Raw genomic sequence first — 25,762 nt, forward strand, 5'->3', positions numbered from 1 at the left:
ATTAATAACAGGATTGAAACTTGGAATGTTTATGGTGGTTAGTGTATCTTTTACGCAGATAAAAATCTTAGATCTTATTACACTGGGCGTGGACACGTCTCAGTTATTAAGGGGTACCAGGGGTAATAACTCGCCTCGCCGTTCGTCATTCTAAGTTGTTGCATGATGGTGTGGGATGCAACGTCGGTACGACGCGTTGAGTGTCTCGTAGATGCGCGACGGAGACCTAATCGTCGGGAGCTCTCATCCTCTGTACTCTGTGGTTTTCTTTGCTGCAAGGTCCAAGACACGTTCTGCGTCGACAGGCCGCGATGGTTCCATCGCAGAAGCAGCATTAAAGCAGTGTTGGGAGACGGGAGTCAGATAAGGAAACTGCAATGTGAAATCGAGCGCTTAGGTCCCAAGCAGTGGAGAGTAAGGACTCGTCCATTCGACATGGTGCAAGTAAAGAATCATTCACAATGTGCAGATGATCATTCAGATGGGAGTAAATACCAGAATCAGACTCATCAGACTGTACAGGCAATGAGTTGACGTGGCTCCATACTCTCCTGCGCTCACGCTGTCTGATCACCTGTCCTATTCACATCCCCCTGCTCTTCTCAACTCACAGACTCCTTTAATTTTACCTCCTCTCAGCGGTATCATTGGTTAATCGAATTTACAATGACATCCACTGACCATTTCGACGTCAGGGCTCGCAGTTCAGGGTAAAAATTTTCGATCTTGTCTGCACTGGTGTGTGACTCGACAACTTGGCTTCTTCTCACGTGTTTTCTACCGTGGCCGTTTCTATCCTTGGCAGCAATTAATTCGGAATATTTTTCTGATGTTTCAGTGCATTACCGAGTTGCCGTGAAAGCAGTTTCACGGCAGGCTGACTTGTTTGTAACAGTCGTCTCTGCAGGAGGCCCGCACATTCTCATTTGTCTGTTTGGTCCGAGAATCTGCTGGTGTAAGCACAAGTTAAAAGCATCTTTCCTACTGTCCAACAAAAATTTGTTTCAGGCGGGCCAGTTCCACCAGCCGCCCCTGCGCGCATCCAGGGCGGTCTTCTGTCAACACGCCGTCCCTAGCGGCCCCACGGATCCACGAGTTACAAGAATATTTTCTACGACCCATCTAGCATATTTTTACATGGTACATGACTCTCTCAGCAAGCCCTGAGTTCAGGACGCAGTTGTGTCTCCGTCTCGTCCCAGGGGCTGTAGAGGCTTACGAATAGTCTGCGAATGTTTGTTTCTCATACAATTTGAAATGCCATATGTACATGCATTAATCGCTCCTGGATGTCTCACGATGTATAAATTCCGAAATGCATCATATGAGCAGTTAAGTCGTAACTTGCCTGATGCCTGACTTTTATCATCGCCACCCAGTCATCCTGAATGGAGAACTATTGATTACTAAAATAATGGTTGCTTGCCCCCTGCATGAGTGTATGTCATTGATATTACTCAAATGAAAACCTTGGTATCCCTGGGACCAATATTTTGTCAGTACCATCGTCGGTAATAGGCAGAAACTAGAAATTCTGGGCTCCCGAAATGTTTGAGTTGTCTATATAAATAATTTTGTACGGAACCCACATTGTGCGAGTCCTGAAGGATTTTTTGTGTCCTTCATCCACTGTCAAGCGAAAAGACAGACCTACCTTTCTGGTGCATTTACCTTTCCTAAAGTCATACTGATTGTCATCTTGCAGTTCTCATTCTTCTGAATGTTATTCGTATCACAGAAGCCTTGACACTGTAACCTCCACCTTACTAATCGTCCTATTCTGCTTGCGATTTAAATATGACCGTTGATCGCGTGTATACCTAATGGAATGTTTATAATTCGATAAGGCCATCTTTCCCGAATAAGTAATACCGATAAGTAGCGGGAAAGTGTACAACCGATCTTTCTGATAGAAAAGTCTACTAAAAGTAAAAATAGTAATTAAGCCGAACAGGGCTACAATTTGGAAAAATGAAAGTTATTTTCTGCGTTCACTCACGAACAACACTGGACAGAAAAGGGGTACCACTGATCATGATTCCAAAAATTACACTAATGAACGAAAAGGAAATAATTAAGGTCGCCAGCCCACAAGGGCGATTTACATCCTAAATCCTATACAAGATGATGGGAAAGAAAAACATTTATTATTAAACACTGACGTGGCAACTCAAGGCTGTCACGTTTTTTGACACTAATTTTAAGTGAGTATGTAAAGATAAAGAAAATTGAGAAGTTTTTCCTTAGGTTTGTCATTAAATTTTGAAAAAGGCAATCGAGTAATGATTTGAAAATATCCACTTACACTGTATGTTAGTGTTGAACAGATACGTGAACAATGATTTGCAGAGACCTCAACATAACGTCATCAAAGAAATTTAGAGAAAGGCAAGCACTTTTTACTTTACAGCTACTTAGTTTTCAAATTGGATTTCATATTATTGTCTGAACAACTGAGCCTTTTTTCTTTTTACTGACTTGAACAGAATTAAATACTAGAATACGTACCAAACCTAACAGCCATGTGCTACAAGCTATATGTAAAATAAATAAAACGTCCGCACTCTTATTTTCTTTAGATCTGGATTTTTTCCAGTGATAGATTCTCAAACTTCGGCTAGCATATAAGGAAAAAAGGGAACAAGGACCCTGCTCGGTAACAATATCTGGGGGCAATGAGGACACAATCGCACTGAATTTAAATAATTACTATTTAAATAAAGTTCATTAATCAAATCACATTCAGTTGTGCTGCTGTGTTCGCCGTTAATGCTTTCTACCAATGAACAGTCTTACTTCAGTGCTGTGCATGCGACGGAACTCGGAGCCGACGGCGAAACTGTTTTGCTGGTACTGCTGCTACTGTTGAAGACGGTAGCATCTTGTGGGGCCACGGCTAATCACAGGAACGAGCAATTGAAATTAATACAACGTCTTCCGCCCGTCCACTGTCCTTCCTCCTGCTACTAGTCATGTGGCCGGCACGCGTACATGATGCCGCCGAAACTGGTACTCTCTATTGCGAGAGCGTTAACACCACACTTCCGCACACCACTAGCGCTGGAACCCGTCTCCCACACTCTCCGGCGCTCTGCGCAACAACTTCTTACCCAAAGATTTTACAACGCACAAGCACTATTATTATCGTTGCTAGTCGATGCAAATAACAATTCGTTTGGCTTTTTCCCAGAGCTTATAAGTTTCACAGTAAAACACAGATAAATACAATGAGACGCCAACAAACCTTTACCTAAATGTACACATACAGTAAAGCAATGTCCTTACTTATTAAAAGAAGCATTTAAATTACAAATATTTACATACCATTCAAAAAAAATTATATATCGGTAGCAGGTGCCATGCATCCTGAATTTTCGGTGTTAACAACACTCACGCTAGTAAGCTTGTTGTACGATAGTTACTCCTCTTGTCAGCCCTTGCCATTGCAGGATTGTGTGGATTATGTTGCAAAAGGCTGATGTGAGCCCTTAAACTCATAGATCCTGCAAATCAACTTGAGCAGTCGTTGGGTTGCCACTTCCCTCATTAATTTTAGAAATTGTGAAGGAATGTTAAACACGCCCTCCATTTTATTTGATCTGAACTCTTCCAAGCACTGTTAAAATCTGTGGCGCTAGCCAGTGACTGGGCCACCGGTATGACTTCAGGTAGCTTGCAGCTTTTCTTCGCCATGGCTCTAAGAGAGGGAAGGTGGCGACACATCCGGCCCGGGTGCCTTTTACACCTGATAATGAAGATTGACACTCATTGGATAGGCGGCTGAGTGGGCACTGTGCCTTCTTGGAGGTGCTGGAAGAAGGAAATTACCCGCTTCTATCTGGAGTTGATGCCTAGAATCGAAGGGCCGGAGTCTGACCCTCTAATCCCCCATGGTCACGAAGCCTGTTTAAGCATGATTCTCGGAATGGAACCCTTATGTCTTCCATGTCGACTCAGATTCCTTCTTGTATGACGTCATCAGATAGTTCCTGACGAACGATATAAACTTTCCCCTTATCTGCTCCCTACTTTTTGATGAAAGTAGACTTCTTCTTTGCCACTTCTAATACTGTAGCAGTTGATGTTAACGTCACCTATTGTCTTTTCTTTAAGCAGAATAAGTCCATCTCACGTCCATTTTCTGTTTGATTTTTCACACTTTTCTTTTAGCCATTTCGACTTGTCTTCCCAGCATGTCCTATTCTCTTCATTTCTAGTTGACTTGATTAGTGTATTTCTATCTTTAACTGAGCATGTTTGAATTTCCTTATTTCGGCTATGAAATGAAGTTTTCATTTACTTCCATTGTACCTATAGCGGTATTTGTGTAAAGTGTAACTCAAATCATGTTTCACAGTAAAATATATTTGTTCTTTTTTAAAACAGTATCTTGTCTCTTATTTTTGAGTTTAAAAGTTTGTGGCCACTTTGTCCACACATGTCGAGCAAAGCCACTTTGTCGACTCATGCCGAGCAAAGTGGCCATTGTTCCACTTTGGAGAAATTCAGTTGTTTAAAGCACTTAATTTTATCCTAAGGTAATTTGACTAACCGATGCTATACTTCAATAGTTGCAGATTAGAATAACTCATTTCTATGTATTTCCGCCTATTGTCACTCTAAAAATATAGGAATACCTTAGCTTGGCCACTTTGCCGAAGTCTCCTCTATATGTCTGTCCAGTTACTTTGGGTGGCCGTTTTAGCGATTTCCATTCTTTTTAAAGTGAAATGCCTATTGTGATATGCATCATCGCAGCATCTACAGCCCTGGAGAACTTCAAATGCATCTCGTGATTCGTCAGTACCTCAGTATCGCTCATCTTTCCTCATTGCTTCTTTCGGACGTTTATAGCAGACTTCAGTCTACTTTTCATCATTACTGAATTGTCCTACTGCTCTATATCTGCTCCTCAGCACCTTTTACATTGCAGTATCCCATTTCGTGATATCCGCCTGAGTGTGACGCTATACAACTGGTATCTTCTCATATCTCCGAGCCTTTCGCAAGCCCACCTCCCCTTGCGAGGTTTGAATAGTTTGTTCGCTATTATTGCGTGATACGTACTGCAGACCTCAATTGGTCCTTCTCCTCTGTCATTCCTACTAGCAAAGCTATATTCTCTCTTATTTTTGTCTTCTACGCCTTCCCGTTCAAGAGATTTTCAAACACACAAAATGTTGAATTTTTACGTCCTTTAAGATCGAGGTGAGGAAAGTCATGGAACAGCTCCTAATATCGTGTCGCATCTTCTTTATGCAGGTGCAGAGCAGTAACTCGACGCTACACTCAAAAAGTCGTTAGAAGTCTCCTGCAGAAATATTGAGCCAAGATGCCTCTACAGCTGTTCATAATTGCTGAAGTATTGCCGGTGCAGCATTCTGTGCAGAAACTGACCATTCGATTATCTCCCATAAATGTTGGATGGAAGTCGTGTCGGGGAGACTGGGTGGCCAAATCTTTCGCTCTAACTGCCCAGAATTTTCTCCAAACAAATCATGTACGATCGTGGCCCGGTAACATGGCACATTGGCGTCCATAAAAGTTACATTGTTGTTTTGGAACATGAAGTCATCGAATGCCTGAAAATGGTCTTCAGGTAGCCGAACATAGCCGTTTTCAGTCAATGATCAGTTTGACCGCAGGACCCACTCCACTGCAGGTACAGGGTGTTTCAAAAATGACCGGTATATTTGAAACGGCAATAAAAACTAAACGAGCAGCGATAGAAATACACCGTTTGTTGCAACATGCTTGGGACAACAGTACATTTTCAGGCAGACAAACTTTCGAAATTACAGTAGTTACAATTTTCAACAACAGATGGCGCTGCGGTCTGGGAAACTCTATAGTACGATATTTTCCACATATCCACCATGCGTAGCAATAATATGGCGTAGGCTCCGAATGAAATTACCCGAAACCTTTGACAACGTGTCTGGCGGAATGGCTTCACATGCAGATGAGATGTACTGCTTCAGCTGTTCAATTGTTTCTGGATTCTGGCGGTACACCTGGTCTTTCACGTGTCCCCACAGAAAGAAGTCACAGGGGTTCATGTCTGGCGAATAGGGTGGCCAATCCACGCCGCCTCCTGTATGTTTCGGATAGCCCAAAGCAATCACACGATCATCGAAATATTCATTCAGGAAATTAAAGACGTCGGCCGTGCGATGTGGCCGGGCACCATCTTGCATAAACCACGAGGTGTTCGCAGTGTCGTCTAAGGCAGTTTGTACTGCCACAAATTCACGAAGAATGTCCAGATAGCGTGATGCAGTAATCGTTTCGGATCTGAAAAATGGGCCAATGATACCTTTGGAAGAAATGGCGGCCCAGACCAGTACTTTTTGAGGATGCAGGGACGATGGGACTGCAACATGAGGCTTTTCGGTTCCCCATATGCGCCAGTTCTGTTTATTGACGAAGCCGTCCAGGTAAAAATAAGCTTCGTCAGTAAATCAAATGCTGCCCACATGCATATCGCCGTCATCAATGCTGTGCACTATATCGTTAGCGAATGTCTCTCGTGCAGCAATGGTAGCGGCGCTGAGGGGTTGCCGCGTTTGAATTTTGTATGGATAGAGGTGTAAACTCTGGCGCACGAGACGATACGTGGACGTTGGCGTCATTTGGACCGCAGCTGCAACACGGCGAACGGAAACCCGAGGCCGCTGTCGGATCACCTGCTGCACTAGCTGCGCGTTGCCCTGTGTGGTTGCCGTACGCGGTCGCCCTACCTTTCCAGCACGTTCATCCGTCACGTTCCCAGTCCGTTGAAATTTTTCAAATAGATCCTTTATTGTATCGCTTTTCGGTCCTTTGGTTACATTAAACCTCCGTTGAAAACTTCGTCTTGTTGCAACAACACTGTGTTATAGGCGGTGGAATTCCAACACCAGAAAAATCCTCTGTTCTAAGGAATAAACCATGTTGTCAACAGCACACTTGCACGTTGTGAACAGCACACGCTTACAGCAAAAAGACGACGTACAGAATGGCGCACCCAGAGACTGCGTTGTCTTCTATATCTTTCACATCACTTGCAGCGCCATCTGTATTTGAAAATTGTAACTACTGTAATTTCGAAAGTTTGTCCGTCTGAAAATGTACTGTTGTCCCAAGCATATTGCAACAAACGGTGTATTTCTATCGCTGCTCGTTTAGTTTTTATTGCCGTTTCAAATATACCGGTCATTTTTGAAACACCCTGTAAAAGCAGCCATTATGGAGCCACCACCAGGCTGCACAGTTACTTGTTGACAATCTGTGTCCACGGCTTCGTGGGGTCTGCTCCACACTAAAAACCTACCACCAGATTTACAGCCGAAATCGATACTCATCTGACCAGGCCACGGTTTACCAGTCACCTGCGGTCCAACCAAAATGGTCACGAGTCCAGGAGAAAGGCTCTAGAGGATGTCATACTGCTAGCAAAGGTACTCGCATCCGTCATCTGCTGCCATAGCCCATTCACAGAAAATATCGCCGCACTCTCCTAGGAGATAGGTTCGATGTACGTCTCATACCTATTTCTACGGATGCATCAGGCAGCGTTGTTTGCCTGTTAGTACTGATAACTCTACGGAAACGTCACGGCTCTCGGTCATTTATTAAAGGCCATCGACAGAAGCGTTGTCCTTTATGAGAGGTAATGCCTGAAATTTGGTAATCTTGACACTCTCTTGACACTGTGGATCTTGGAATATTGAATTCGCTGACGGTTTCGGAAACACGAAGTCCCATGCGTCTAGCTCCAACTACCATTCAACTACCGTTCAAAGTGTGTTAATGCTCATAGTGTGGCCATTATCACGACCGAAACTTTTTCGCATGAATCACGTGAAAAAAATGACACTTCATCCAGTGCACTGTGCCTTTGTACCGCGATACTACTGCCACCTGTATACGTGCATATCTCTATCCCACGAATTTTTTTCAGATCAGTGTATATGCTGTATTATACGTTCATTATCATCCTTTAGAATATATCGTCACATTATACCTCTGACGTGGGCATGTATACCTGATCTATTACGTTTGGCTGCTCGGACATTTACCTTCAATGTGCCACATTGTGTTTCCTAGAACGAACTATTCAAGTCCCCAAGGCAGATCTTGGCCTACTCAAAAACGTGCACTCATACATACGCCCTTCTCTCCATCTTAGGATCTCCATCTTGATAACGAAAGACAACACCATACGCCACACTTATTTGTCGATCTTTCCTTCTGTTTGCACATATTCTTCCTTTCATTGTGATTTTTAGTATTCTGTCATGTGCCACCCTCGGCCCGACAGTGTTTTAATAAATGTCGCTTTAAACGCGTAATTCATAATTATGTCTTATTCTTCACATCTAATCTAATTCTAAAAGCCTACGGATTTTTTGAAAGATCTTTCGTGGAAATTATGTTAAAGATACCTACGCATTTCTGGCATCGTGTATGCTTTTTACCCTGTCCACAACTGATTGGCCGAAAGCAATAGTAAACATTTAACTTTGTTGTAAATAAAGATCTCTTTGATAAGTGAAAATTCGTAAAATAATTTACATTTCCTGTGCCTATATCCTCTCTGCAATTGTTTCATGTTATTTTCACTAATTAAAAGGCGACATACTGTAGCAGATGACATCTTCGAAACACTTTTCGAAGACGTAAACTCCTGTGCTTCTCTTCTGGGCATAAAACTGTAAGCTTCCATATAAAAGAACGCAAAAAAAGCTGGCACGGAAAATGTTTCATGCATCTTAGTCAACCAAGTTACATAATCTACAGTTGGGCTGGGGGATGTGAGTCGACCTGCCTTTGTTAATGTGCCTGAAATATTTTCTCATGCAGTTTTAATTTGCTCACCATGTACGAGGTGCGTTCAGTAAGTACTACAACACATTTTTTCCTGCAATCATTCTGGCTTTATTCAGGATTCCAATAAACCATATTATTCCCCACTCTTTTGGACACAAAACCCAATTTTTCAACGTAATCTCCTTTCAATGCGACGGCCTTACGCCACATTTCCAGGAGTGCCTGTGTGCCTGCATAGTACCACTCTACCGGTCGATGTAGGACCCAACTTCTTGCAAAATCAAAAATCACTCCTTCAGCCAAGTACTGCTTCCCACGGAGTGCAAACTTCATTTGGCCAGCCAGCAGGATGTCAGAAGGTGCGAGAACAGGGTTCTAGTGTGGATAAGGAAAAAATGTTGAATCAATTTTTGTGAGCTCCTTTAATGTGCGCAGCCTTGTGTGAGACCTTGCGTTGTCATGGAGGAGGAGAAGTTCGATTGTATTTTCGTGGCGACATACACTCTGTCGTTTCTTCAATTTCCTGAAGGCAGCACGGTACACTTCGTAACTGATCGACGCGCCACGAAGGAGGACATCAAAGAAAATAGCCCTTTCAGAGTCCCAGAAGACCGTCCCCATGACTTTACTGGTGGAGAGTGCGGTTTTGAACCTTTTCTTCAGACGTGAGGTGGTGATGTTGTAAGTAGGCTGTTTATGTTTTCTTATTGGCAACGTTACGTAGCGCTCTGTATGAAAATCACTGGCTGTGCTGTGTGCAGTCTGTGGCTAGTTTGCATTGTTGTCTGCCATTGTAGTGTTGGGCAGCGGCAGCTGGATGTGAACAGCGCGTAGCGTTGCGCAGTTGGAGGTGAGCCGCCAGCAGTGGTGGATGTGGGGAAATGAGATGGCGGATTTTTGAGTGCAGAATGGATGTCATGAACTGCTATATATATTATGATTATTAAGGTAAATACATTGTTTGTTCTCTATTAAAATCTTTCATTTGCTAACTATGCCTATCAGTAGTTAGTGCCTTCAGTAGTTTGAATCTTTTATTTAGCTGGCAGTAGTGGCGCTCGCTGTATTGCAGTAGTTCGAGTAACGAACATTTTTGGTGAGGTAAGTGATTTGTGAAAGGTACAGGTTAATGTTAGTCAGGGCCATTCCTTTGTAGGGATTTCTGAAAGTCAAACTGCGTTGCGCTAAAAAATATTGTGTGTCAGTTTAAGCACAGTCCTGTATAAACGCTCAAAGGGGACGTTTCAATGTTTCATCGCAGGTGACGATGTTCGACCAAAAATTGTCACGATCTACCTTATAACGCTCAAATCATTCTGCACACATTACCCTTCGTCGATCTTTATAGCCTCTGTTAGGCGGCGAGGACCCCAGTGTGCGCACACCTCTGAGCACCCCTACAGGTGGGAGAGTGTGTCAATACTATCAACAGAGACGTCCAACTGCGCAGCGAGGTGTTTGACTGTGATCCGTCGATCAGCCCGAGTGAGTGTGTCCGCGTGTTACAACATTGCCGTAGAGACAGTTGTGTGCGGCCGGCCTGTATGAGAGAGATCAGACAGATTTGCACGACCTTGTTGCGATGCCTACAGAAGCCTTGCTCAACGACTCCCCGTGCTTTTGTTCACTGCCAGGTCTCCGTAGAGATTCAGCAAGCACCTGTGAATATCTGCGATGCTCTGGTTTTCCGGCAAAAGAAACTCAGTGACAGTTCTCTGCTTGGAATGCACCTTCGTTACAAACGCCATTTTGAAGGCCAGTTATAGCACCGACACCTATCGGAAATTCATGAAACTATAAGAGCTGGAATATTTCATGACGTCCTGAGTTGCAATACTTATTGAACGCTGCTCATATTTCGTTTTCCGTTTTATACGTATAGTGACTCCAATTTTTGTTTTCGTATCTGTTTGCATTTATTAAAATTCAGCATAAAATGATTTGTGATACCTCACAGCAAATTACATGTGTCGTAAAGTGCTGGCAGCCGCAAGTATGTACTATCGTGACACGCACTGTTAACATTATGAGGAGCTGTTCTTCAGTCCCAAGGGGAAAACTTCGCAGTCTTCTCCTCTCTTTCCCCGGGAGGTTAGCATGTAGGAACCCTCAGGGAGTGCTCCGCAGGGCCGAGTAGGACTGCTTTAGGACGCTGCTCAATCTGGGAGGTCCGACGCCTCCGCAAGTGTCTGGAAGGACAGACGAGTGGAGCGGCTGTCGCGCCGCGCAGTTCCGCCGCTACTTGCGAGCCCAGGTGTCGCCCTGCAGCCACTTGCCGCGGGTAGCCCCAGAAAAGTGCAGAGCAAGAGAGAGAGAGAGAGAGAGAGAGGGAGAGAGAGAGAGAGAGAGAGAGAGAGAGAGAGAGAGGCCCTTGGCGCCGCGGTGAGATGCGAGGTGGAGCGGCGCCGCCCCCGCCGCCACTGCAGCGCGGCCACTTGTTGTGCCGACGCCCCGCCGTCCAGATCAATACCGCCTCGGAGCGCATAAATCCATGGCTATGGCTATGGCCATGCCCTGCCCGTCCCTTCCGTTAGGTGCGGACTGCCGCCCCTGCCAAACCCGCTGCCGCCGCGGACGCCGCCCCCGATATCACGTCGTGAATCTCTGCTCTGTCGTATCGCCGCCTGACTGACCTCGCCCTACCATGTCTCCAGTAGTCGCGAAGGCCGCTGAACGACTCTACTGCTCTAGTCTGCTGCTACATCCTTTTGCTCCTTCTGTGTAAACGATGCATAAAACTAAAAATGTAATATATTAAGGGGCTCCGGAACGCCCTATACTTGCAATGTTAAAATAACGCTTATAAATTACATCTTTCCTCACAAAGTATTTGAGGTAGCAAGTTGAACTTTTTACAGACTATTTATTGGAATATGGGCTACAACTTAACACAGGGATTTTACAAAATTTTAGTTCAGTTATTAAAGATGATTTTTTTTCAATTGTAATGAAAATTCACAACATTTCTTTGCAATTTTTTATCTATATATTCAAAAATATACAGCTTTTAGGAAAAAGGCTGTATTAAATTATGCAGAAGGTACTGTGTAACGTTTACTGAAAGTTTGAAACAAATATGTTTGGAAGATCCTTAGAAAACATGTAATTAGTATGAGAAAATAAAAGTTTTGGGAATCGAGCGACAAACATTGGATTAACTTTTTAGTGCATTCCAGGTCCGTAGGATGGATTATCTTCATCCTCTGCAAACTCCCCCTCCAGCTTCCTCTTGTTCCTCCTCCTGTTTACTCTTGCTTGTATTTCTAGACTCTTTACAGCCCTGTCTGCAGCCCGAAGGCGTTCCTTGTCTAAAGCAAGCATCGCTCGTACCATGTTAGAACCTATCTTCATTCCCATATTTCTAAATACCTTGCACCTTACAATGTTTCCGTCATTGAAAGTCGCAACAGCAACTTTACTTTTACTCATTATTGTACTTCAACAAAACAGAGACTCAAGAAACAGAATTAATTACGAATGTTTTCGAGATAACGACAGAGTAAATAAACATGAAACAATCGACAATCACACCAGCGATATATATTGAACCATCACAGGTTAGCCACAACACATACTTTATCTCACATCACTAAAATGTACCTGATGAACACGGATGTTAATAATAACACCATTTGACAGCAGTTTAACAGCGCCACAGTGGGTCACGCCCATGTAGAACACATTTCAAAAAAAATTTAAAAATATTTGTAGTCTTCGGAATTGAATAAATTATATATCTATTAAAAGGTAATAGTCTGCAGATTCAGAAAACGCAAAAAAGTAAAAATTGAACTTTTCATGATTTTGAGCCTTTCCGGAGCCCCTTAAGTTATTTAAGGAATACTGCACTCAAGTAGCAATGAACTACATTCTACACCTACTAACAAATTTACGACCAAATGCATTCTTCATGTAAAGGTAGAAGTCATGCATTCCCTGTATCAAATGCTCAATCAGTATTTAATCTGTATAATACTAGGTGTATATACCGCACGTACCACACAGAATATACCACAATTACCAACAATAAGACAAACAGACTACTACCTAATATCATATAGTGTCCTGACATACAAGACTCCAAGTAATACGAGGGCTATTCGTAAAGTAAGGAACGATAGGTTTCGAAATGGGAACCACAGTGAAAATTGTTTTATTTGCAACCGTTAGCCACAACTTCTAGCTACTTGTCTCCATTGTCACCGATCCGACTTCGACGTTTCCATTACCTTCGTTATAGAAGGCAGCCGCCAGTTCTTTCCGCCAATTCTCTACGCAGGCCTACAGCTCGTTTTCTGTGGCAAAGTGTTGTCTTCATAGCCAGCAGTTCATGTGACCAGAGATGAAACTCAGAGGGAGAGAATTACAGGTTGTATTGTGGGTAATCAAACATTTCCAATTGGAAACGATGCAGGAGCATCTTCATTGGCCCTGCAGAATGTGGCTGAGAATTGTCTGGAAAAAGAAAACGTACGACACCCATGTAATGTGGGTTGCATACCTTCAGCCGAAATTTCTCACCAAGCCCTCGTACTTGTCGGGAGACACTACTCTCTTCTAGGTATCTTTATGTGCTCCCTGTGTGCTCAGTACTAAAAAGAACGACGTAACGCGATAGACGGTCATACTAGAGACACTGCTCAGCACACCTGTGCAAAACATCATCGGATTTTCACTGTGGTTTCTATATCGCGACCGATCGTTCCTTACCTTCGCAATAACCCTCGTATATCAATACACAGAAAGACGATAAACATACTTAAACACAAGCTGTTTCAGATGAGAATAGCTCGAAGTTCTACCGAGATCTTCTTACCAAAAATAGGTAGAAATAGGCTATTATTAACACACAAGCTACTTAGACAATGTTACACTTCCAAATGTAGTATATCACTTCCCTCTACATATTGTCACCACTCGTGTTGTATTACATTTTTTCTTTCCTTTGACGTTTGCATTATAGAATTATATTCTCCTCAGATAACCGGAAACATATTATATAGAACCACTTGAACAATTGGTAGGCATCCAATTCTGTATAACCTTACAGAAATGTTTATATATTATTTTTTTATATTATTGAAGAAAGCATTGACAACTGTGTCTCAAGACTGTAATAATAAGAAGTCTTTGCTGTTAGATTTAGAAGCTTCCGACCCACCATACGTTTAAAAAAGGTGTTGGGTTGCACTGTACTGTTAATGAAATAAATAAATAAATTTTCTGGTTTCGTTGCAGTGGTTGGAGGACTGTTCGAGCGTGCAGTATCTTTCTCAGGATGATATCGACGTTTGAAACTAATTATCTGACTCTGCAGTGGACAGTGCGGTGTTCCGACTCCTCGTGCCGGATTAGAACTGTGTCACAGTAACGGACTCGAATCAAGAACCCGGCCATTTGCAGGCCCTGCCGACAGCACTTTCCTATTCGTCAACTTGACTCCAAAATCCGAAAACATACCATCGACTAACGACGGAAATTTTCTTTAAGAAATTAATTCCATTCCTTCTGAAGTAATGATGCACAGTCGGAAACTGAGTAGTCGTAATTAGTTTCTAAGTAAGACACAAAGGAATTAAAGACATTAGCTGCCAGTGGGCATTGATTTAAATCAACGGGGACAATTGAAGATTTGTGCCAGACAGTGGTTGGAACCGAGATCTCCTGTTTACTACGCAGATGGACTGACCACTACGCCATGCGGACAAACTGGTCACTGCAACTGCAAAGAGCACCCTACCACGCCTCCAGGCAGACCCATATTCTCAACTTATCCACACGCTACTGACGTAGTGCTCTTTGCCCATTAACCTCATTACTCGCGTCATTTCACCGATGTCCGAAAGAACAGACACATCTCTGCCTCGTGATGCCTGGGTGTTGTGTGATGTCCTTAGGTAAGTTAGGTTTAAGTAGTTCTAAGTTCTAGGGGACTGATGGCCATAGATGTAAAGTCCCTTAGTGCTCAGAGCCATTTGTTGAGAACAGACACAACATATATGTAACTAATGCTAGGACTTTAAAGTCAGTACCGCCATTAGACTGTTGTTTATTTAGAGTTTTACATTTACACTTACACAATCATGATGTCGGCTTCAAAGTGCCTTAATCATGATTGTGTCAGTGTAACACTCTAAATAAACCACAGCTAATGGCGGTACTGACTTCAAAGATGTATATTGTGACTGTGGCCCCGCATTATGAAAAATTATTAAGACTAGGACGGCCAATAACGCCTTCAATGCAGATCAAGCTTGGAATATTCCGGGAATCGGCCAAATTTCGCAAGTAATGATGATTATGGGCAAGAGGTACTACATCTGTAGTGCGTTGTATAGGCTTAGAATTTGGCGCTCACGGGAGGCACGCTAGGATAATCCGTGCAGTATTTACAACCACTGTGCCTGGTTGACGTAGTGGTGAGAGTGTTTGTCGAGTAATCAGGAGACCCATGTTTGATTCCTGGTCTGGCACCCATTTTCACCTTTGCCATTGTTTTAAATCAGTGTGCTTTTGCAGCTCATCTTTTGATTCCTTTGCTTGATTCATAGTGGCTGTACGATCAAACTGGTGTCTATTTTTTCAGACGTGTCCTGGAGATTGGACACCACAAATACACTATAGCCGCTATGCACGCCTATGGCACGGATAGCCGGCCGCGGTTGTCTCGCGGTTCTAGGCGCGCAGTCCGGAACCGCGCGACTGCTACGGTCGCAGGTTCGAATCCTGCCTCGGGCATGGATGTGTGTGATGTCCTTAGGTTAGTTAGGTTTAAGTAGTTCTAAGTTCTAGGGGACTGATGACCACAGCTGTTAAGTCCCATAGTGCTCAGAGCCATTTGAACCATTTTTTTTTTTTTTTTTTTTTTTTTTTTTGGCACGGATAACAGCGCCGATGAGCCTTGGGATGGGAGCAATGAGGCTCTGGTATGTCGCTGGAGGGAATTATCACCACAAATGCACACACAAATTTCCTAATTATCGTAAATTCCGGGGAGGAGGACGATGAACTGTGGTATCACATTGTATCACACTCCAGACGTCTTCGACCGGGTTCAGATCTAGTGATAGGGGGTCAGTACATCAATTGGAACTCGCCACTGTGCTCCTCGAACCATTCCATCACTCTCCTGTCCTTCTGAGATGGCGCATTATCTTGCTGAAAAATGTTACTACCGTTAGGAAACGAGATCACCATGAAGGAGAATGCAGCAGTGTACGATATACCTTGAACATCATGGTACCTTGTATGTGCCACACAGGACCCATGGAGGCCCCCGTGAATGTTCCCCAGAACATAATGGAGCCGCTCCAGGTTGTATCTGTCTCGCAGCACAGGTGTCGATATGCTGTTCTCCCAGAAGACGACGGATTCGCACCCGCCCACACACATGATGAAGAAGGTTTCGGGATTCATCTGCTCTACCACTGCGCCAACGTACAGTGTTGATGGTCACGTGCCCATTCCAGTAGCAGTTGCTGCCACTGCGCCGACGTGCAGTGCAGATGATCTCGTGGCCATTTCAGTCGTGTACTTTGCCCAACAGACGGCTTATAGCGATACCAGGGCGGTGGTCATAATATTCCGGCTTTTTTGATGTAGTGTGACTAGGGTCTCCTGTCGGGTAGACCGTTAGCCGGGTGCAAGTCTTTCGAATTGACGCTTCTGCGATTTGCGCGTCGATGGCGATGAAATGATGATGATTAGGACAACACAGCCCCCAGTTCCTGAGCGGAGAAAATCTCCGACCCAGCCGTTAATCGAAACCGGGCCCTTAGGATTGACATTCTTTCGCGCTGACCACTCAGCTACCGGGGGCGGACAATATTCTGGCTGATAAGTTACAGTTTTTAACTGATATAAACGACATCCACGTTAATGGGCAATTCAATGTGAGTATAGCGAATGCAAAGATCTATTAGTACTAGTACAGTCATGGACTGTGCAGCTGGTCCCGGGGGCGGTTCAATTCCTCCCTCGGGCATGAGTTTGTATGTTTGTCCTTAGGATAATTTAGGTTAAGTAGTGTGTAAGCTTAGAGACGGAAAACCTTAACAGTTAAGTCCCATAAGATTTTACACTCATTTGAACAGTACTTAATGGATAACTATATAACAATAAGAATTTGATATTAAGTCCACAACTTCCGCAGTTTTGCAGGACCGGCAAGTGGTGGTGCAGGTGGTAGGTCGTAAGTTTCATACACAAAAGTTTACTTATTTGCAAACAAGACGACATCAGAAACTTAATCGATTGGTAATTGCATCATAAAGTAATTTTCGACTAAATACATCGGCTTAGGAGCCCAATTCTCGTCATTTCCTGGAAGTTTTAATTTTCTGCTTTAACATGAAGAGGGTCATAAAATGCTTCGTATGACTTACCATGAGGCACCTGCTGCTGAATGAACGAGCAGAGTACGGTTTCAACGCTTTTAGAATAGTCATTTTAACGTCGAAGTCCGACATGGTGGTGGAAGAGAGAATGCTCTCGAAGCAACTAAAACCGACAGAAACAATCACAGGACATGATTTTCGAAATGAATAGATACGTTTGAGGCGAGTACTGAAATACAAATGGACGCAATACAGCGATGGACATGATAAGATCATTTTGCAGCATCCCAGTTCTCGAACTATATCCTAAAACTCATAAAAACATACTTAGAAAAGCTGAAATGGTATGTATTACCTCACGCGCCGTTTTCTGCAGACATTTCTCCCTCTGACTACCACCTTCTTCGGTGAATGGCACACGACCTGGCTGACGAGACTTCGGATCATATGAACAAATGCAAAATTGGATCGGGATTCGTACGCTGCCAAAAATATAGAAGAACAAAGTCGCCAGCAATGATCCATGCTAATATTTTGTAAGTTTTTCCCGATAAAGCCTCAATTTTGAGAAAAAAGCAGGAAGCACAGTCTTAGACTTAATATTTTATACAGGGTGGTTAGAAACAGTCTGCAAAGCTTGTAAGGGTGTTGCAGGTTGGGTTGTGGTGAAATATCATTGTCAAGGGAAAAAGAATGTGATATGTTGCGTCGTTTCCGAATTAATTAGCATTCAAGCTAGCATGTCAGGCTATTGAGCGCACAAATTCAAGCGGCGCGTCACAAAAACTTAATTTCAGTTGTTCTTATAGCAAAGATCAGGCCTAGCCAGGGTTAGCACTACCGGAATCGCGAACGCAGCGTGGCACGGCAACAAAAGCATATAAGCGGAGCAGACGAGGACGAGGGATCTTGCTAGCGAAGGTGTGGGCTTAAAATGGGAAAATCCATTAACACAAGTGACTTTTAAAAAAGACAAGTAATTATTACACAAGGCCTGCGAGCGAGTATCTGGAAACCACCGAAGCTGGTCGAATCGTTACGTGCTGTTTTCGCGAGCATCAACGGACGCCCACAGTAATTTACAGAACGTGCCGTCTGGAGGCTTGTCTGTTCTATAAAGAAGGATAGATAGCGATCTGTAGCACAAGTGTTTCGGAGCACACCGTTCATCGTACGTTGTTGAACGTGGAGCTCCGCAGCAGTGGCACAATTGTTTCGGAGCACACCGTTCATCGTACGATGTTGAACGTGGAGCTCCACAGCAGTGGCACAAGTGTTTGGGAGCGCACCGTTCATCGTACGATGTTGAACGTGGAGCTCCGCAGCAGTGGCACAAGTGTTTGGGAGCGCACCGTTCATCGTACGATGTTGAACGTGGAGCTCCGCAGCAGTGGCACAAGTGTTTCGGAGCACACCGTTCATCGTACGATGTTGAACGTGGAGCTCCGCAGCAGTGGCACAAGTGTTTCGGAGCACACCGTTCATCGTACAATGTTGAACGTGGAGCTCCGCAGCAGTGGCACAAGTGTTTTGGAGCACACCGTTCATCGTACAATGTTGAACGTGGAGCTCCGCAGCAGTGGCACAAGTGTTTCGGAGCACACCGTTCATCGTACAATGTTGAACGTGGAGCTCCGCAGCAGTGGCACAAGTGTTTCGGAGCACACCGTTCATCGTACAATGTTGAACGTGGAGCTCCGCAGCAGTGGCACAAGTGTTTCGGAGCACACCGTTCATCGTACAATGTTGAACGTGGAGCTCCGCAGCAGTGGCACAAGTGTTTCGGAGCACACCGTTCATCGTACAATGTTGAACGTGGAGCTCCGCAGCAGTGGCACAAGTGTTTCGGAGCACACCGTTCATCGTACAATGTTGAACGTGGAGCTCTGCAGCAGTGGCACAAGTGTTTCGGAGCACACCGTTCATCGTACGATGTTGAACGTGGAGCTCCGCAGCAGTGGCACAAGTGTTTCGGAGCACACCGTTCATTGTACAATGTTGAACGTGGAGCTCCGCAGCAGTGGCACAAGTGTTTCGGAGCACACCGTTCATCGTACAATGTTGAACGTGGAGTTCCGCAGCAGTGGCACAAGTGTTTCGGAGCACACCGTTCATCGTACGATGTTGAACGTGGAGCTCCGCAGCAGTGGCACAAGTGTTTCGGAGCACACCGTTCATCATACAATGTTGAACGTGGAGCTCCGCAGCAGTGGCACAAGTGTTTCGGAGCACACCGTTCATCGTACGATGTTGAACGTCGAGCTCCGCAGCAGACCACCCCAATCTGTTCACGTTTTGACACAATGAGTTCGTCAATTACGACTGCAGTGGGTATGGAACCACCGGGCTTCCACTGTCGATCAATGGAGATGTGTACACTTGGTGGATTCCCGTCTCCACTAACGCCGTCATCGATGTGAATGGGGGCTAGAAACGTGCAGCGCGCCTGGGACTAGGCTGGTGGGAACAGCATTATGCAGTGGGAGAGATTCTCCTGCACTGGGATGGGACCTGCGGCAGTAATTGAAGACAAGCTGACAGCTTTGAACCACATACATCCCTTCATCCATGATGTCTTCACCGGCGGCGAAGTCATCTTCCAGCAGTGTAACTGTTCGTGTCTCGGAACCAAAACTGTGCTACAGTGGTTTGAGGAGTACTATAGTGAACTCACATTGATACCTTGGCGATCATATTCATACAACATTGAAATGAAAAGTCAGATCATCTGTCACCAAAGCTTTCAACCACTTGCTAACAGCTGGTACTACATCATGCAATTCAAACCGCCAACCTCCCCCTCCCCCAAAAAGAACCTTTTCAGCTCTCTGTCTCTCTCTCTCTCTCTCTCTCTCTCCCACTCCCTATCCCTTTCCCTCTCTCTCTCTCATACAGAAACATCATGAATAGAAGTTAGGCATGAACATATATTTCGTTAGGTTGGCAACAAGTAAGTAACATGCCAAAGAGGAGGAACACGTAACGGAAGTGCAATATTTACGATGTGAAAAGCAGTGTCCGACGAAATAGTTATATCGAGTGGCAAAAGAACAATAGTACACCACAAAAAGAAGAAACATGGTGAACAGTGTCAAGAAGGTCAGAACGAAAAGTTGTGCTTATATGCTTGTAATAATGTGGTAGTGCGACCTCCAGACCAGATGAGAGGAAATGAAGATCAGCAAATCATAGGTAATTACTTTTATTAACATTTTAAAGAACATAGTTCTTATACAGGAAAACAGCGATCTGTAATTAATATAAATAAACTGGAAACAGTCTTGATTGCTTCATTTTTTAATAGCGACCGGTTTCGACATTTTTATCAGATAATCTTCGGACCATGAATGTCTCTGGGAGGCGTTGGCGCATGGCAATCCTCTTGTTTTTGGCTGGTGGTGTACTGCAGACATTCATGGTCCGAAGATGATATGATAAAAAGATCGAAACCGGTCACTATTAAAAAATTAAGCAATCAAGACTGTTTCCAGTTTAATTACTTCTTTATATAAAAATCGTGATGTGAACTGTTTAATAATCTAAAACTGAGAATACTGTATAGTTATAAATCCCACTGATGATGCCTTAGAGCAAGAAAAAGGCGAAACGCGTCTGGGATAAATAAAGTGGCAGCAGGAAAAGCAGTTTTATGTACAAAACAAGTATTGATATATATCCAACGGAACCCATCCAGGTAGTTATCAGACACCATCAACACGAGCGTCAATCAGTGGTCCGTTATTTACACGAATTATGTAAGCTGTACGTAGACATCTAATGTCACATACGTTTATACACCTAACAACAAATGGTTCAAATGGCTCTGAGCACTATGGGACTCAACTGCTGTGGTCATAAGTCCCCTAGAACTTAGAACTACTTAAACCTAACTAACCTAAGGACATCACACACATCCATGCCCGAGGCAGGATTCGAACCTGCGACCGTAGCGGTCATGCGGTTCCAGACTGTAGCGCCTTTAACCGCTCCGCCACTCCGGCCGGCTAACAACAAATCGTCGGATCTCTGATACGTAGAATCAGTGACGTATTTCCTTCCAAAGACGGACAAACAAGCTGTGGTTCAGGTGGTCAGTATGTTTTGGCTTATCAATCCATACCGACGGCTGCACGCCTGGGAAACTTAGGTAGGCGTGTTTCCAATAGAATGCGGCTGCTTCTAAGAGGCGATAGCTGCAGCATACTTTTATAAACAGAATTGTATCATGAGTGTCTATTTCTAACTTTTAATTTTTTGCCAAAGCAATAACTTTTGTTGCTTCCGTCAAGAAGCACGTAAGACACTACTAATACGATAATCAAAACTACAAAAAACTATAGATACAAGCATTCGGCATTAAGTTTTCGATTTTATCATGTGTAATATATCTAGTCCTGTGGTTCGTGATAGTGACGAACACAGGGATGTATGCTGATTAAAATCTGTCAAACTGGAAATTTGGTTGGACAGACAGAAGAAAAGGAGACATTGGCACACATCTGTTGAACCAAATACTGAAATAACATTAGCGCCTTTGTGCAGCCGAGGATATTGCTCTTGGGGTAACATTTAAATTAGTTTTATAAGTCGCTGGGATTGGCAAACAGTTCGTTGAGCAGGGAACGTCTATCAGCTCTAAATGTAAGTGGTGAGATAAATTAGCAGTCAAAAGCGAGATGAATCTAAATCCGTCTTCTTACGTGTAATGTCTTAGGATCTCTTTGAGGGGTCATGGTGAACTGTTCCAGTTACTAAAAGAAGTCAGTTATGTCTGGTCCGCAAATGACTGCCTTGATTTACGTGATGAACTTGAAGCCGATTTTTCCGTAGAACTATTTTTAGCTTGATAGCATCAATCTTATCCGTTATATCTGTTACCGAATGATTCTCCCCTTGCATTCGGACACTTATGAAATTCAGATAACCGGTGATGTCGGCTATAAGAGATTTGTCACCACTCTGCTTACCATTATTCCCATAGTGGCTGCCTTCATTTCAGCCACCTTCACTGTTGTTCGTCAGAAGACAAGTGTATCGTACCGACTTCTGGCTGACGTTGTAATGACGTGCCAATGACGGGTTTTCCAGCTCGTAGTAATACAATGGCTTATTAAGCACATTACATGGCCTTTAAACGACACGAAAAATATGGGAATTCCCATTCGGCATTGAATGATGTGGCTTCTCCACTTTTTCTTTTTTTGACACGGATAAGGACGCCATAGGATTCGCAATGCAGAACGAAAATGTAATTGAAAGCAAGCAGTACGGCATCTAGGCCAACTGACTTTTCAAGTTGATACCGTTTTTTAATAGCTTTCTGTAATTCATTCATCGTGAATGGGACTGAAAAGTTGTAATCCTCCTCATAGTCAATTCTTCGTATTTTGGTGTTTTTAGTATACAGGTTGTCCCAGCAATCTTGTCCACCCAAAATATCTCTGGAACAATAACAGCTATTGGAAAACGACTTTCACCGATATCAATGCAGGGCTGGGGCCCATGAATGTACATATTTGGAAACATTCTAAAACGAAAGCATATGTGTTTTTTAACAAAAACTTATGTTTTTTAAATGGACCTCCTATATTTTTTCTTCAGCAATCCATAGCATAACAAAGCACATACACAATGGCGTTGATTGCGTCGCAATATTCCCATTACATCCCGAGATATTGAGACGCGAAGTTGACGCTTTAAACACCCGACATGCGCTGCTAGCGCACGTCCTGAGGCTCGGGTGTGAACCCCATGCTGCCAGTAATCGCGATGTGATTGACATGCGCAATGACACCTAAATACTTATCAAGAGGTCCGAAACGAATAATACGGTCTGCTGCCATCAACTCTCATAAGCACATAATGGTTTCCCTCTTGCACGTGTTACGTATCTACGTACACAATATGAACCAGTACCGATCGGTGTACACCCGTCAAGTTGTCTTATTTATCCTGCACACCCAAAATAAGGTTTATCTAATGCGTTATATGACCCATTGTGCCTGTCGCGCAGGGCCTGGCTCTACGTAGTCAAGTGTCCAACGTAGTTCCCACTATTGCCGCAGTTACCACTTCGTCTTGTTTATGCAAACTCCTGTACTCCACCACCCTCCGAGCATCTCATTTGTTGTTGCTTTGGCGTGCAGTACACCGCCTGCCAGTGTAGTCGTGCATCAGAGTAATCTAGTGACGGCGCGGAGGTAGTACACATTGTGAATAAACGTTGTGTTGTGGAACTTATACTGTACAGTATAATGTACGCACATTAAGATATGGTAGAAATGCTGCTGATCTATGGAGAATGTACGTTGACGGGAAATACGTTATGAGATTGCTTGTTTGTTGATAGTACTGTTAGCGAACATTATGATTATTGAGTTAATATGTCTGTTTTGTACCCTACTGTACGACTGTACAAAAGACGATTCCCTGACAAGCCATCGCCTTCGCGCCGGATGTTTGGTCGTCTCATATATCGTCTACGTGAAACGGGAAACTTAAATCCAAGACCTCGACATCGTCCTAGAACACGCACAGATGAACGTGCTGAAGTTGCTGTGCTCGCTACCATAGCTGTGAATCCTCAAATCAGCACACGTCAAATTGAACGTGAAGTTGGTGTGTCGAAATCAAGCGCACAGCGTATTCTTAAACGTCATAAATTTCATCCTTACCATGTTCGTTTACGCTAGGATCTTCATGGAAATGACTTCCGCAGTAGGGTAACATTTTGTCGGTGGGCTCAGCAAAAACTTCTGACTAATCCAAATTTCTTTTCAGATGTTCTCTTTACCGACGAGGCATCATTCTCCAACAAAGGAATTGTCAATATGAGGAATATGCATTATTGGTTCGCAGACAATCCAAAATGGCTCCGTCAGGTAGAGCACCAACGTCCGTGGAAAGTTAATGTTTGTTGTGGGATTGTTGGAGGTACTATAATCGGACCTTTCTTTATAAATGGCATCCAAAATGGCAGACAATACTCCAGATTTATACGACACAATCCCTTTCTGTTCTGTTGGACACCGTACCTCTGAACCGGAGAATGGTCATTTGGTATCAGCATGACGGATGCCCTGCGCATAACGCCTTACGAGCACGACGAATTCTGAACCGTAAGTTCCCTGGTAGGTGGATTGGACGAGGTGGCCCAGTTAGGTGGCCTGCCCGATCTCCGGGCCTTACACCGCTGGATTATTTTCTTTGGGGAGCAGTGAAGGATGCTGTTTACCAACATGAACCAACAACACCTGAGGACATGAAGCAACGCATTATTGATGCTTGTACAGCCATCAAAGAGGACACAATAGCACGAAGTAGGGCATCCTTCATCCGCAGAGTGACCCTATGTATGCAAGCAAATGGGCATCACTTTGAGCATGAGATGTGAACGCTATGTTTAGTATGTAGTGCTGGTATCACTGTTGAAGTTTCTACTGAGGGCCATTTTACCCAGTGACGTTAAGAAACATTTGTTTGCAACAATTTGTCATTTAACGCATTAGATAAACATAACATTGATAGTTATGTGATAATAAAACTAATTGGCTAAACATGTTTCCATTCATCTTCTATGTCCTACCTGAACTTCCCAAATCAAAACATTTTTACCTAAACAACGGTATGACATTTAGTCCACTTGCTCGTTTCACTAAAACCATCAACATGACTTTTACTATTACGAGTGAATGATTAACTGTCACTTGCGCTAGATCTACAATAAAGTAAAGTTTTAACGTTGAACGGCATTACCTTTTTAGTAACGGATTAACGATAAGCGAAGCTAACTTTATGACTAACGTTGCGGTACACAGATATGTTATAGAACCGCATCACCCCTAGCCTATGGGATAAGTACCTGCTGGAATGTACGACGTTAATTCAGGATGGCAGCAGACCGTATTATTCGTTTCGGACCTCTTGATAAGTATGGAAGTGTGATTGCGCATGTCAGTCACATCGCGATTACGGGCAGCATGGGGTTCACGCCTGAGCCTCAGGACGTGCGTTTCAAGCGTCAACTTCGCGTCTTAATATCTCGGGATTTAATGGGAATATTGCGATGGAATGAACTCCATTATGTATGTGCTTTGTTATGCTAAGAATTGCTGAAGAAAAAATATAGGAGGTCCATTTAAATAAACGTAAGTTTGTGTTAAAAAACACATATGCTTTCGTTTTAGAATGTTCCCAAATATGTACATTAATGGGCCCCAGCCCAACATTGATACCGGTGAAAGTCTTTTCCAATAGCTGTTATTGTTCCAGAGATATTTTGGGTGGACAAGATAGCTGGGACACCCTGTATATGACTGGGCTTCCCATTTAGCGGTTGCTTGTGTGTTACTTTGCCGTATAGTGTTCCTAGTTGGATCATTGCACAGGCGTTGCAGAAGATTCCAAGCCTTATGGGTATCTCTTTTCAGATCCACGTTTTCTGTTGTTATTTTTTTCCTTTTTGACTCTCTTACAGAGGAAATGAGTTTGGTTCCTGTTTCTACAGTTGCTCCACTGAAAGGATATCCTCTAAATAAGTAGCTATATTCTGTAGATAGGACAGCCTCATTTGTTGTGAGCCCAGGGATGTAAGATGTTAGACAGCCAAGAGGTAT

This window comes from Schistocerca cancellata, unplaced genomic scaffold (genome assembly GCF_023864275.1).
Source record: "Schistocerca cancellata isolate TAMUIC-IGC-003103 unplaced genomic scaffold, iqSchCanc2.1 HiC_scaffold_718, whole genome shotgun sequence".
NCBI classification, from domain to species: Eukaryota; Metazoa; Arthropoda; class Insecta; order Orthoptera; family Acrididae; genus Schistocerca; species Schistocerca cancellata.